The sequence below is a fragment of the Lissotriton vulgaris genome, chromosome 1_1, assembly GCF_964263255.1.
Source record: "Lissotriton vulgaris chromosome 1_1, aLisVul1.2, whole genome shotgun sequence".
Lineage (NCBI taxonomy): Eukaryota > Metazoa > Chordata > Amphibia > Caudata > Salamandridae > Lissotriton > Lissotriton vulgaris.
Window position 1 is genome coordinate 1,282,894,431 of NC_141685.1, and position 16,140 is coordinate 1,282,910,570.

Sequence of the window (16,140 nt, forward strand, 5' to 3'; positions counted from 1 at the left end):
GGCGCCGTGATTACATCGTCGGAGTACTTAGACGCTGCCTCCGCGTGCTGACGTCAGTTCTTCTTTTTTCCGCGCCAGCCCGCGCAGATCTGGAAAGAGCAGTTCCCTAGTCACTTTTTGACTAAACTTTTTTGTGATCTTTTGATCCATTTCGAAGTCTGTACGACTCCGACGGTGCCTTTAGGGATGCCCGGATTCAAGCATTGCGACAAGTGCGACCGTACCATGTCGGTCACTGATCCCCACCGCCAGTGCCTGATGTGTTTGGGCGTCGACCATGACGACGAAGCCTGCTCCGACTGTCGGGCCCTTTCGAGGAAGGCCAGGCGGGAGCGGTCCCGCAGGCGACTCGAAATCCGCCAGTCGGCTCCGCACCGTGTGAGGTCCCGGTTCCGGTCCCACGGGAGGTCGAGGGACAGGTCGCGGGGACGGAGCCGTCACAGCTCCGGGAGTCGGCGCCACTCCTCGGGTCCAAGTCGTCAGGTAAGAAGCATAAGAAGTCGAAGAGACATCATCGCTCTTCTGACTCCCCCCGACGTTCGCACGTCGGGGGTTCGAGTGACACCGCCCACGCGGCTCCTCAGGAGTCGCGGGCGCCGCGTTCGGCCCCATACCCCCCGGTCCCTGGGCTGAATGCGACGCCGGAGGAGATCGAGCGTTTCCTCATGGCCATGAGGTCCCTTTCTCCTCCAACGGGTTCCGCGGCGCCTTCGGGCCCAGCGAAACCGTCTGGGGGCCCTAGTGGGTCGGGGGCTACGACCCCGACGCCGTCGGGTGCTTCGGGCTCGACGCCGCTGGCGCCTTCGGGCCCGGCGCCGCAAGGCCCCACGATCCCGACACCGCCGGTGCCCTCGGGCCCGGCGCCGCAGGGTACAGCGGCCCCGGCGTCGTCGGCGCCTTCGGGCCCGGCGCCGCTGGACCCTCCTCGGGCGATGGATCGTCACCGGTGGACCTTACGACCCCCCCGGCGTCGGTCCGTGTGGTGTCCCCTCCGGCTTCGTCCTCGGGCGGCGCCGTCCCCGATGCCTCCTTTCAATCCGTTCCGACGTCGGGACGACGCCTATCGGCGCCGATCTCGACGCCGTTTGGAGATTTTAGTTTCTATGAACCGATCTCATTCACTTACGACCCTGAATCTCAGGAGATGAGGGATGAGGACGATTGGGAGGGGTCTGAGGACCCTCTGGCCAGAGAGTGCCAGTCTAACAGGGACTGGACAGGAGACCTTGGGGAGGCCAGTGGCCTGGACACCTCTCCAGACACTGGATTTGTCTCTCCTCCTACCGTGGCTTCGGAGGAGGGTGCTACTTATGGTGTGGTGTTGATGAGTGCTGCCAAGGCCTTGGGCCTTGAGCTCCCCGTCGCGGCCGTGAGGACTAACCTCCTCACTGAGGTCCTTAAGCCGCAGTCATGCTCCATGGAGCCTCTGCTGCCGTTTAATGAGGCCTTGACGGACGTTCTTTTGGGCACTTGGTCCAGGGCGGCTACAGGTTCGCCTGTAGATAGGAATGTGGCCAGACGCCACCGCCCGGCCCCGGGTGACCCATGTTTCCTGTCCACCCACCCCACCCCGAGAGTCTGGTTATCCAGGCCTCTAACTCCCAGACCGTCTTCCCGATGGCCCCGCCGAACAGGGAGTCCAAGAGGTACGAGAACTATGGTAAGAAGATCTTCTCGTCCCTTATCTTGGGACTGCGGTCTTCCAACACCGCATGCCTCTTGGGCCGTTACACCAACTCTCTGTGGGAAACGGTGGCGGAAGTGCTGCCAGAGTGTCCGTTGGAGGTACGGGCCAAACTCGGCCAAGCCCTGGTGGAGGGCCGGGACGCAGCCAAGTATTCAATCAGATGCGGACTGGATACTACTGACTCGCTGGGCAGAGCGATGGCTACGACGGTGGCGGTACGACGTCACGCCTGGCTGAGATCCGCCAATTTTTCGGCAGACGTCCAAAATACACTCATGGACATGCCGTTCGATGGCCGTCGCATCTTTGGCGACAAGGCAGACCACGCGCTTGAGCGCTTTAAGGACTCCAGGGCTACGGCCAAGTCCTTGGGCCTCTCGGCCCCGCGCCAGCAAATGGGTGCCTTTCGCTCCTTTCGTGGCCAAGGAAGGGGCGTCCCCACACGTGCCGCCAGCCACTCGCCGCAAACTGTCGTTCAGCGCGGCGGCGGCCGTGGAAACCGCCGTGGAGGCGGTCGGGGAAACAAGCGGAGTCAGTCCACACCTGCCCCCGTAGCATCCGCCTCTAAACCCTCCTAGTCCGTGCTTTTCGGCCCATGTGACGCCAGTGGGAGGCAGGGTTCGCCATCACCACTCTCACTGGCGCACAGTCACTTCGGACAGGTGGGTGCTGCAGATCGTCCGAAGGGGCTACTCCCTCCCCTTCGAGACGACCCCTCAAGCCATGCCACCGCAACACCACCGCGTATTGGGGGATCATTTGCGGCTCCTGCAGGAGGAAGTTTCGGCCCTCTTGGCCAAGGGGGCCATCGAGCGCGTTCCTGGGCCAGAAGTAGGACGTGGTTGCTACTCCCACTACTTCCTGGTACCCAAGAAGGGCAAAGGGGGCCTACGCCCTATCTTGGATCTGAGGAACGTCAACGGCTTCCTCCGGAAAGGAGAAGTTCAAAATGCTGACACTGGCTCAGGTCTTGACTGCCCTAAACCCAGGAGACTGGATGGTAGCGTTGGACTTGCAGGACGCATATTTCCACATCCCCGTCCTGCCCGCCCACCGGCGTTACCTGCGGTTCACGGTAGGCCTCGAGCACTTTCAGTTTACGGTGCTCCCCTTCGGCCTTACCAGCGCCCCACGGGTGTTCACGAAAGTGATGGCGGTGGTCGCAGCTCATCTGCGCAGGTTGGGGGTCTCAGTCTTCCCCTACCTAGACGACTGGTTGTTGAAGGCGGGCTCGCCCCAGGCAGTCGTCAGCCACCTCCAGACTACGGCAGATCTCCTGCACCAGCTGGGATTTTCCATCAATGTGCCGAAGTCACACCTGTGCCCCTCTCAGAAGCTCCTTTTCATCGGAGCGGTTCTCAACTCGGCGCAGTTTCGGGTTTACCCGCCCGAACAGCGGGTTCGGGATATACAGGCTCTGATTCCGATCTTCGGGCCGTTATCCCGAGTTTTGGTAAGGTTGACGCTGCGGCTTCTGGGGCTGATGGCCTCCTGCATCCTTCTGGTGCATCACGCACGGTGGCAAATGCGGGCTCTGCAGTGGGACCTGAAGTTTCAGTGGGCCCAGCACCGGGGCAACCTGACCGACCATGTCCTGATCTCGGAGGGCACTGCGAGACAGCTGCAGTGGTGGCTCACGGACCGCGATTGGGTCAACGGCAGATCCCTCTCCCTTCCCCAACCGCAGCACGTAGTTGTGACGGACGCGTCCCTCCAGGGCTGGGGAGGCCACTTGGGAGAGGCGGAGATCAGAGGACTCTGGTCTCCGGCGGAGTCCCGGCTCCATATCAATCTGTTGGAGCTGCGGGCGATTCGTCTGGCACTGAAGGCATTCCTCCCGTCTGTCCGAGGGAGTGCAGTGCAAGTGTTCACGGACAACACCACCGCCATGTGATACTGCAACAAACAGGGCGGAGTGGGGTCGTGTACCCTTTGCCAGGAGGCTCTGCGTCTCTGGCAATGGCTGGAACATCAGGGCGTGACTCTGGTGGTTCAACACCTGGCAGGTTCTCTGAACGCCAGGGCGGACAAACTCAGCCGTCGGTGCTCGATGGATCACGAATGGCGTCTGCACTCGGACGTGGCGCAAGGCCTCTTTCTGCGATAGGGAGAGCCTTGGTTAGATCTATTCGCCACCGAGGAGAACGCGCAATGTCATCAGTTCTGCGCGTTGGAATTTCCAAGGCGGCACTCGCTCGGAGACGCTTTTCGTCGCGAGTGGAGCTGCGGTCTGTTGTACGCCTTTCCGCCTATACCACTTCTGCCCAGAGTGCTGAAGAAGATCAAGCGCGACCGGGCACAAGTCATCCTTGTGGCTCCGGACTGGGCACGAAGGTACTGGTATCCCGAGCTACTCAGTATGTCAGTCGATCCCCCGGTTTGTCTGCCTCTTCAGGAGGGCCTTCTGTCGCAGCAGCAGGGGACGGTCCTCCACCCGAACCTGTCCAGTCTCCACCTCCATGCTTGGAGATTGAGCGGCGACAGTTGAGGCCATTTGACTTGCCTCCTGAAGTTTGCAACATCATTCTGGCAGCCAGGCGTCCCTCCACAAAGACGGTATACACCTGCAGGTGGAACAGATTTGTGGCATGGTGCACAGCAAAGGCTGTGGATCCCCTCAATGCCCCTCTCTCTGAGGTTCTCCTCTTCCTTCTCTCTCTTGCCCAGCAGGGCTCTGCTCTGGGCACTATCAAGGGCTATCTTTCAGCTCTTTCAGCCTTTCTGAGGCTGCCTGACCAACCTTCTTTGTTCAAGTCCCCTATCGTTAACCGATTCCTGAAGGGCATCACTCATACCTTTCCTCCTGTTCCCTTCGTGATGCCTCAGTGGGACTTGAACCTGGTTCTAACGTTTCTGATGTGCGCTCCCTTTGAGCCACTTCACAACTGTCCTCTTCGCCTTCTTTCTCTGAAGACTGCCTTCCTGGTAGCCATCACCTCTGCCAGGAGAGTGAGTGAGCTCCAGGCTCTCTCTTGTAAGCCTCCTTTCCTTTCAGTCCATCCGGACAAGGTTGTTTTAAGGACTAGGCCCCCCTTCTTGCCTAAGGTGGTCACGGCCTTCCACATTGGGCAATCCATCACGTTGCCCACCTTCTTTCCGCCTCCGCACCCCCCGAGAGAGGAGGAGAGGCTCCACCGTCTGGACCCAAAACGTGCGCTCTCATTTGATCTGAATCGCACACAACAGTTCCGGGTGGATGATCAACTCTTTGTTGGGTACGCAGGCGCTAAGAAAGGGAAAGCGGTGCACAAGCGGACCATCTCTCGGTGGATTATCTTGTGCATCCAAGCGTGTTACTCCTTGGCTAAGAAGGAACCCCCTGTTGGGCTGAGGGCTTATTCCACTCGAGCCACGGCCACTACTACTGCCTTGGGCCGAGGTGTGCCCTTGCAGGACATTTGCCAGGCAGCTACGTGGGCCTCGCTGCACATGTTTGCAAGGCACTACTGCCTGGACAGTCAAGTCCGGAGGGACGGCTACTTTGGCCGTTCCGTCCTCCAGGACTTTCTGTTGTGATTATTGGTTCGCAGACCCACCACCACGGGGATGGTATTGCTGGGGTATCTATTCTAAGGTAAGGAATCTATCACTAACGTGTCTCTTTCAGATGCACAAGTTACTACTTGTGTAACGATATATCTGTAAGAGACATTAGTTAGTGATAGATTCCTTACCGACCCACCCATCCTCCCCGTTCTGCGAACCGATATCTAGGGTTAAGGTCATCCCCTTTCAGGGCCCTAGTTTCTTGGCACCAGTGTCGGTTTTTGTCATGGCTCTGCGCTTCTGGCGCGGAAAAGCTGTGGCTAAGAACTGACGTCAGCACGCGGAGGCGGCGTCTAAGTACTCCGACGACGTCATCACGGCGCCCACGACGCCGACGACGGACGCGGAGCCGCAGACGACGCCTACCGACGCGCAAGGGTACTGCTACGCAAAACTTTCCAGATCCATTCTGACGCCTGGGGATATTCTAAGGTAAGGAATCTATCACTAACTAATGTCTCTTACAGATATATCGTTACACAAGTAGTAACTTGTGCTTACCAGCAAAAGAGACATTATTGTCTGAAGCTGTGCATCACGCAGGTCATGGTGTTCCATGGCCTTGCTTAAACAAGTTCTTCCCTCCAGGCATGTGCATCAGGAGTCTAATTCAAACAATAAGACCTTCTCTAGCTTCTAGGTAACGAGAATCATGGTTATTCACCTGCAAGGAAGGAGAGGACATGCTGGCAAAGCAAAACGTATTTGAATTGATGCCTGTAGTCAGGTTAATTTAACTGAGCATTTAATAGGCATTTTGAATGCATATTTATACATGCACAAATGTACCTTGAAGAATAAATGTAAAACGGGAATAAAAGAGTACATGTTTAAATGTGCAAATATAACTTGAAGTATAACTGTAAAAACGTGAAGAATGAATACATGCGTGCATGTTTAAACTGAACATTAGTGAACTTGTGTATAAATCTCTAATCCTTACAATGATTTAAGTCCATTATTGCATTTAAAAGTTTCACACATGTTAATGAAGTTATGGCACACAGTGAATAAATATAATGTCGGTTAAATGCATGTAATTGTATTACTGTGACGTATAAGGACGGAGCCTCGATAGCACTGCTCCAATCTCACCTCTGATGGGGATGTTAGCCATCACAATCAACATGTGCATCTTATCAGATGAGACCAGCTCAAAACCCCTGAAGTTTTCAACATTTTTTGTCTGGAGTGTTCTAAGTATTTCATTTCATTAAAAAATCTGCACTCCCTCTCCTCTAGGTTCACATCCTTTCTCTTGTTACTTTTTCCCCTCCTTTCCTTCTTCTTTCCTTTCTCCTTCAATTATTTGTACCCCTTAAAGATTACAAATATATAGATTGCACAAAGGGCAATTATCACAAGGGGTATCAAAATTGAACCCAATATTCAGTTTCCAAGGTTTCCAAACTATTTGCCTACTGCAGCAAAACCATTTCCAATTTGCTTCCCAAGCATCTGTACCTTCCAACTCCTTTAAATCTCCTTTTAAATCTGTAATTCTTTTTTTTTTTTACAGAGTTTTATATAGTGCAAACTTGACCCGAAGGTATCGGTATCAGAGCACTTTACACAAGCACCAGATGTGTTACATGAGGACACATTCATTTTTTTTGTTAGGCACAGGGAGATTAAGTGTATATATATAATTCTTTATTTGGTTTTTTAAAGTACATAAAAAAACATAAAAGTAGTATCACAGATAAAAAACATAATTTGACATTGTTAAAAAGTAGAAGATATTACAATTCATTTTAGTACGTTATCCATACTGTATATTTAAGGATCTCTAGGCATGCCAGCTAATACATCAACAATCTTAGTTTCTAAAGTTCGTTTACTTTCATGAAGATCAATTTATCAAAGATTTGCTCTATGTTTAAAAATACATTTCAAAAATGTCACAGTGTATTTACAAATCCATTCAGTCTCTAGAAACTGCAGTCGCAGCATGGCTAGGGCGACATCTTCTAAAACCCAATAGTTTCAACAGGGGTAACAACTAAAGCTTACGGTGGACGTCATGAAACTTACAAAACAGTGTGTATGGTTGACTGCTCTAAGGTTCCATCACATGGACAAGGTATCAAAATCCGATCCCAGCAATTTTGGACCGGAAAAGCCACCAATCGGTGGAAGATGTTAAATCTAAATCTTGTCAGAAGGAATCGTTCAAAATTTGAGAGATCATATGATAGGTATGTCTGAATTGAAAGGGTAATCTGGATCGACATACGTGTTGGACGGAAGCTTTCCTTGCTTCCTTGGGGATACGCAGCTCTTCTACGTGGCTCAAGGCCCTCACTTTCAATTCCTTTCTAGATATTTCACAGATCGTCTCGGGAGTAGTGTAGTAATTCCCAAGCCCCAAATCGGTCAAAAGATTTTTCACGTACATAAGCCATCTAATTTTAAGTGAATAGTCTAATGACATACAGTCTGCCACTATTTGCTTAGTAAGCGAATTTTTAGTTGATGTCCATATTCGACGCCAAAGCAAAAGAGGTTGAATTTTTGCTAAGTCCGCTAGATGTGGGATCCCCAATTCGATGTGGCACACAAATGTAGAGACACATTTAGGTGCCGCTAATAAAAATCTTAAAAAAGTGTTCTCCGCCACTTCTAGGGGGCTAATATTAGCAAGCCCCCACAACCCATCCCAATACAGGGCTATCGCCTGACATTTGGCTCTATAAATATGTAGCAATTCTACAGGTGGTCTTTTCCCCAGCTTCTGTGAGAAACCTTTGAGTGCAGCAATTGCTCGCATTAAATGATGTTTCCTGGCCTCAATTGCGGGTTTCCAATTCATTTTATCATCAATTATGATGCCTAAGTAGGGGTATTGGCCAGTATTTTCGAGTTTTTCTTTATTAAGAAATATATCTTTACCCCCTTTTTTCCCAAAGCTGCTGCCATTACATAAGTCTTTTTTGTGTTTATTCGTAAATCAAGGTTCCCCATGAAGTCAGCATACCTATCCAGGGCCTTCTGTAGTTCACGTGGGGTACGAGCCCGTATCACAGCGTCGTCCGCGTAGAGCAGAGCGGGGATCGGGCGCTTTCTTACTTGAGGTAGATCTTGGCCCCCCTCAACATCTCCACCTCTAAACCATTTGTATAAAGAGAAAAGAGAAAGGGGGCCAAGACACAACCCTGCCGAACTCCACGCTCTACTCTGAACGACGCAGTCAACTCACCTTTTACGCCAAAGCGTACCCTCGCAGAGGCATTCGAATATAGTTCCCGCAAGAAATCAACAAGAGGAACATCAACCCCCATTAATAGCAGGACGGACCACAATTTCGCATGGGAGACGCAATCAAAAGCAACGTCGGGTCCACATAGACGCATGTATAACCTTCCCTGCTTTACACAGACGTATTTACCCAGGAGCATTGATAAGTTCAGGGCTTGCTCGGTAGTCCCAAAAACCCTCCCGGAACCCGAACTGGATATCAGAGAGGATCCCACTATCATCAGCCCACTGCTGTAAACGCTCAAGCACTACTCTCCCCAACACCTTGCCCAGCGAGTCCAGCAGTGAGATCGGGCGATAGCAGGAAACCTCATGCCTGTCTCCCTTTTTAAAAATAAGGACCATGATGGTTTTGGTCCAGGAGGCCAACAGACCCTTTTCCATTGCTGCCCCAAACACCCTTATCAATATTGGGGCCACAGGTCCGTGTTGTACTTAAAAAAATCAACAGGAACCCCACCTGGGCCCGGGGCTTTTCCATTTTTACTTGCATTTAGCGCTTGAATTACTTCGCTTATGGCAAGTTCTAGCGAAATGGGATATGCCACCGTGGGGGCACTGCCACTGAGTACTGCATCAGTCTCTGCTGACTCCGGGCCTTTCTGGAAAATTTTCGAAAAGTGTTCCACCCAAGCCGATTCCTCAATAGCTACTTCTATGGTTGGTAGGTTTTTTTGATCTGCTAAAAAGGGAGATTTTACCACTCTCCAAAAAACCTCATCATTTCTATCCATGGAGCTTTCATGCAATTGATCCCGCAGGGACTGTTTTAGTTCGGCCTTCATCTCTTTACATGCTATGTTGTAGTCCTTTCTTAAAATTCTTATTTCCACTGGGTCTTTGTGAGTTTTATTTAGCGCTATTTTCAATATTTTGTGAGCTACCGTACATTTATGGTTAAACGATTCTGTTTTCCTAGGACGGTCTCTTTTAGTCTTAACTGTTAAAAGTTCATTTATTTTTCCTAAAATTACCTCAAAGTTATGTAGGACTTCCTCTTCCGGGACTGCCAGGTCTAAACATTTGTCTATAGAGGGGTAAACTGCACAGATCACTTTTCTGGTTATTTCCCCAGAATCTACCTTCTCCCATTTTAGAGAATATCCATTTGTCTTGGCCAAGTGCAAAGAGTTCTGGGTTAAAGCACTGGCTAATGTTTGTGAGGAGAACTGGGCATATACTAGAAAAAGATCTAGGCTGACAGCACAGTGGTCGCTTAGTGTGTTCACCAATAATTCAAACCTCATGACTCTATTGGACAACGTATTTGATATTAAGATATAATCTATTGTTATCTCATGGCCCCTCCCCCAAAAAGTTGGATCCAGGCGATGGGAGTTCATATTTAGTTTGTTAACCATCGTGAGTCCCAAATCGGAAAGCAGTTCGTTCAAAAGGGACCTTGTGCTAGTATGGCTAAAATGCACAATTTGTTCTTCGTATTCATCCACCAACCCACAGATGTTACTGTTACTGCGTGTGCAAGGATGTTGATTAAAATCGCCCCGCATATAATGCTTACAGTAGCTCTCCCTCCTACCTCCTGGAGCAACTGGGACAGCTTTTCCCGTATGGAGCCCAGGACCTTCATAACCTGTTCTCCCTCTAGATTGTTATAAAAATTGAGCAGTAGGATGTCCTCTTTATTGTTAAACGATAAATTCAGCAGCTGATAATTTGCGTCCAGGTGTAATACCATTGTTTTCAATCCCTGAATAGTATTGTCTATGAAGATGGTCAAACCTCCTTTAGCCCTGCCCGAAGCTACAGCTAGTGCAGAGGTAAAGTAGGTGTTGTAACCTACCAGGTGTAATGCGGTCGTGGCGCATGTCTCCTGGAGGCAGATTACACTATGATTCTGAACGAAGTTCAGGGGACTTCCGTCTTCAACCTTTGGACGAAGGCCTGCGATATTCCAGAAAATAACTTTGAGCGATTGGCCATCATTAGTTGGAGTACTATCCTTCGAAGGAGGATAATAAACTCCCGTCTGCACCTCAGCTACAGATGAATCCAGTCAATTTTTTACTGTGTTTGGGACAACTCCTCCCATTGGATTTCCAATATTTTTTTATGTACCCTGGTTTCTGCCTCCTGGACAGGTTGGATTAAAGGTGGTTTGTCCCTAATGAGCTGGTCTGTAAGTCTGAACCTCCTACTCTTAAGATGTCAGGGTTGGCCAGAATACTAGGTTTCTCAGAAACAACAGGCTGGAGTCAATCAACATCATCTAGCCCGTACAACATCGAGAAGTGATTGAAAGTTGGTATATTAAAGCCGTGATGTTCTATATGGTGGTTATTAAAACCCTGATTTAAAGGGAATCTTTGTGGATAGTTAAAAGTTGAATGATTGAGGCCATAGTGTTCTGTAGCATGCCTATTTAAAATCTGTTTTCCCAGGGAAAAACCTTTAGGATATGGGGCCAAATTCTGCGGATAAAAGTAACTAAGGTAATGGGTAGAGATTTCTTCACTACCTCTTGCATCAAACCAATCACCTATGTGCCTTACTGCTCTATGGTCTCTGAAATTGATAATAATGGTGTCACCCTTTCTATCTTTGGGCCGAGTTCCAACCCAACTCACGCGTCTCACGTTTAGAATTTCACCATTTACATGGGGCGGCAAAGGTCTATTATTGCACAGCCAATATATTACTTTATTTTTTTGGGCTCTATGATCCTCCTTTACTCCTACAGGAAGAACAGGAACTCCTGCCATAATAACAACAAAGGGAGCGGATTCCGGTGGTAAATCTACTCTTCTATGGATTGATCTGTTGTTATTTTGTGGGGTAATGGGCCCATTATCCGTCTTTTCGGAAAGTTCCGGTTTATTTCCTGATTCCGTTTTGTCCACCATTTGCAAACTTTGTTTTGGTACAACTTTTGGGGCTATCTTTTTCTGTATTAGGGAAGGAGTTTGGACATTTTAAAGGGATTTGGGTGGTGGCTTCTCACCTACTTTATTATCTTTTGTTGGGACTACGGGACAAGGAGGACTTAACTTACTGAGCAATAGTGAGTTATTTAGAACCTCCTGTTCAATGGAGCCTAGTTGTTCCCCTATCTTCTTAACCCTTTCTAGTAATGGGAGGATTAAAGATTTAATCAGCTTTTCCATGCTAGGTAAAAGCTCATTTACTAGTAATGTTGAAAACTGCTGTGTTGCAATATTTTTAGAAGTAGTTGTCCGAGTACTACTCGGTTCGGCTCGGATTGCCTTTTCCCGTTTCTTGTTTTTTTCGCCCTGACAGTTTCTCACCATCTTCCTCTTTTTTGATGGTGAGGCTGTAATTATAGTCGTTTTGATCATTGCTTCTTTTGCAGTAGGGTCATTTTTCGGTGATATAATTACCGGGTCAGACGATATGTTTAGGAGGGTATCTAGTATAGATTCAGTATCGGTTGTGTCATGCGTTGATATTTCCAAACGCGGAGACTGAGACAAGTCACCTATAGTTTGAGAATCATAATTATGGGATGGGATCTTTTCTGCATGCTGTCTGTTTGGAGAAACCGCATAATTTATAGCCCCCAGGGAAGAGTGTTTTTTATTCAATAGCTCTAGGGACATGCGTTTTTCCGTTAATAATATTTCTTTTTCCAGTACAGAAGCAGCCCTGGTGATGAATGCATCTAGTGTCCCCTTCACGGAGCCCCCCCCCAAAGAAGGGCTGGCTAAACTGCTTCGTCTGCTCATGATTCCTTAATAAAATTACAGCAAACAAACGCCTAATTGGTAATCATAAGGTCAATCACGTAATTCTGCACAATTGATAGGGAGCAACAGGATTAGCAAGTAGGTAGTCCTTACTTCCAAATAGGTATATCTCCAGGGATGTTAATAGGGTGGCCCAGCCCAGCCTTGGCCAGCCCTTGACGGCCACAGACGGCCTGCCCTTTGCCCGGACTGCGCCCCGTGCTTCGTCCCGCGCGCGTCCCGCTGTAACTTAAAGGGCGTTCCTTAAATAAGAGGAGGAGGGGGCAGGAAGAAGCAACCGGTGCGCAAGGTTGGCAAAGCGCAAAGACCTCTGGGCCTCGCAGTCCCGCACCCCCGTTATCGTTATCGCCCAGATGGAAATGAAGAAATCGGCAAACCCAGTAGTAGGTCCAACAATCAAGCAGAGGTCTGGCTTTTAGATCAGCAGTAGTCCCAGTTAGTACCGGAGCGAGAGTAAAATAAACACCAGTGAAACCAAATGCAAAGTTCCACGACTACGAGCGGCCCCTGCGGAGCGGGGTCCGCGAGTCGTTTTTAAGGACGGCAGGGAACAGCTGGGAGGAGGGGCGGGAAGAGGCACCAGGTGCGCAAGGTTGGCAAAGTGCAAAGACCTCTGGGCCTCGCAGTCCCGCACCCCCGTTATCGTTATCGCCCAGATGGAAATGAAGAATTCGGCAAACCCAGCAGCAGGTCCAACAATCAAGCAGAGGTCTGGCTTTTAGATCAGCAGCAGTCCCAGTGAGTACCGGAGCGAGAGTAAAATAAACACCAGTGAAACCAAATGCAAAGTTCCACGACTAAGAGCAGACCCCGCGGACTGGGGGCCGCAAGTTGTTTTTAAGGACGGCAGGGAATGGCCGGGAGGAGGGGCGGGAGCAGGCACCAGGTGCGCAAGGTTGGCAAAGCGCAAAGACCTCTGGGCCTCGCAGTCCCGCACCCCCGTTATCGTTATCACCCAGATGGAAATGAAGAAATCGGCAAACCCAGCAGCAGGTCCAACAATCAAGCAGAGGTCTGGCTTTTAGATCAGCAGCAGTCCCAGTGAGCGAGAGTAAAATAAACACCAGTGAAACCAAATGCAAGTTCCACGACTAAGAGCGGGGATTAAGTGATTTGCCCTGAATCACAGGATGTTGCGCGTCCTTTCCGAGACTCAAACCAGGCTCCCCAGATTTGAGGTTGACCGCCCTAGCCGTTAGGCCAACTCCTCTCCCAAATGTAATTTTCTTAATATATTTCTTCACCGCCTCCCTCTTGTCAGGTATGTAGGTTCATCAATGATGAACCTTCAACATCTTGCAGACTCTGCCCTCCTTCACGAGAAGGATGTCTAATGCAGCGCGATTCTGCATCACAATTTACCTTATAGCTATCATTTCAGTGTTCATGGCTAACAATAAATTTGCAATATTAGTAGCTAATTTATCAACTATAGTGGACAACATTCTAATTTTGAGATAATTCAAAACCGCTCCTACAGAAGGATTCAATGCAAGGAATAGATCTCCAACTATTTTAGAACCACTGCTAGTTCTAACTTGTGATCCCTATACATGATTACCCAAATGTTGTACATGATTAATCGCCAGGAAGATTATTGCCAAATAACATGTGCCATACCATCCTCAGGGCAATGTGAAATATGTATGATACCCACAAACATAATAAACTCCAGTAATACCATGATTCTTACCTCCGATGTATAATGGCCAATTTCCCCCATATTAGAAAATGTGATCAAAGGGTTGCGAAAAAATAGAACCTCCATAGGATCCCCTCCTACGCGTGTAACCTAGACTAGGAATGTTAACTATGCTGTATCCTTGGGCTCATATATGTAGGACTTTTTTCTCCCTGTCTTTTCCTTGATCTACTTGTTGCCTTGACGGTTGGTTTAGATTATTTTTTAATGGGCGTTTTACACTGTAACTAAAGGTATAGAAATGTCCTGGAAATTGGATTGTACATGTTGGTTTGTCCTGTGCTGGGGAGGGGGGGGGGGGCGGGGAAGGGGAGTAAATGTTGTACAAACTTCGAATAAAAACATTTTAAAAAAAAGAAAAAATGAAAATGTGATCACAATCACTCTCCCATACATTTAGTGTGAACTACTGATTTACCTATAAGCACACATTTTTTAAAAATAGATTTTAATGTGATTTTTTCATCTTTACAAACAATTTAGTTAAGGGCATGTCACGAGGGGCCCATAGACATCAAGGCCACAGGAGAAGAAGAAGCAGATATGTTCCCTCCTTATATCTCTTACTTCCCCTCTTTACAGCCCACGTATTTCCCCGAGGACCTTGATGTCAAAACAAAAGAAAAAAATACAGTGGGCGTGAGACTGCCACAGGAAGATACTAAAATTGACGAGGTCCCTTTAAGAAAAACCCTAGAGGCGGATGTGACTGTGCGCGTCCTCGTAAATGCCAGAACGAACTTAAGCCAAGAACGACAAAAGAAGGAAGAAGCCAAAATAAAAGAAGTATTGGCTCGAGAACCGACGAAGAGAGAGAGAGAGTCAAAGAGGACCGAGAGGTGTCAAGCCACGTTCCAGAAGGGACATGGCGCCAGCAGGTACGTAGCCACTTACTGAGCATTTTCAAATAAAAGAGAATACCAGACGCTGGGGAGGTCTGGGGTGTGGGGAAGAGAGAGAGAGAGAGAGAGAGAGAGGAAGAGGGACCGATAATTTACCAAAGTACCCTGAGTAAAAGGGAATTAAAAGAATTCAGTGGTTGGGGTTTGGGGGAAAAGAAAGTATTTTTTTCTCCCCCTCACGCCCTAACAAAGTACGCAGAGATGAGAAGGAAAGGACAAATCACTTACCTAAGCAACATTTTCCTCTCCGAGGGGCGTCAGCGATGACAGAAGCCACAAAAAGCTGCTCTGTGGATCCTAGAAGAAGAGAGAAGAAACATTATTCTATATAAAGTACTGCGGTTATATAAGGAAAAATAAAAAATAAATTAGTAAGAAGGAAGAGTTTGGTCTCCACTATTTTCACTACACTATCGGGTGTACACTGCAGCATGAGAGGGCATGAGTGTTTTGAGGCATGCAAATCAACAGCTGTAGAGTGAATGTTGTGCAAACACAGTCATTTTAGTGCCATAGGATAAATTTGGAGTAAAAAATATTATTTGGATCCCAGCCCGTCACAATAACAATCACACAACTTCCCGTCCTACCCTCACCCAACATTTGCCTCTATATAACATTCTGTAAAACATTGTATATCCCCTTCACTCAACGGATATCTATGATGTACTCAAGCTCAAATACTCTTGTGCCCGTGATTCCCATCAGTACTACATTTTCTAGTTCTGTTCCTCTCACAATTTCAGTGGCAGCAAGCACAGATAGGGGGCAAGTGGGCTGAAGGGGGGGTTTTAAAAAAACAAGATACTTACCCGATTGCTGCTTCCTTCCTCGTCTCTTCAGGCTAGAACAGGGAAGCAGGAGCGGCCAGACTCCTAGGCTTCCTACAGCAAATAACAACACTACATTGCAGCATTGTGATTGGTCTGAGTGCCGTGGTTCGGCGCTCAACCAGGGACTGGGGGCCTGAGCATGTTCTCCATGCAGGCTGGAATGCCGCTTGCATGGAGAACATGCAAAGTGTGCATGAATGTTTGGCTGGCCCGAGACGGCCAGTCAAACATTTATACGCACTTGTAGTGGGCAAACCACTTGTCCCCTGCCTTGCTCTGAGAGTAGAAAAACGCTGCCTCACCCGAAGAGCTGACGCCGCAGGGAAGCATAAAAAGATAATAACATTTCCTATATTTGCACTGTTAAAAAGCAGCCTTAGCAGAGGAGCCTCCACTATACAATTTGCATACAGATATTAAGGAACTTTTAAGTGTATCCGCTTCAGGGTCTTTCAAACAATCCACTAGGAAATGGAAACCCCTCCAA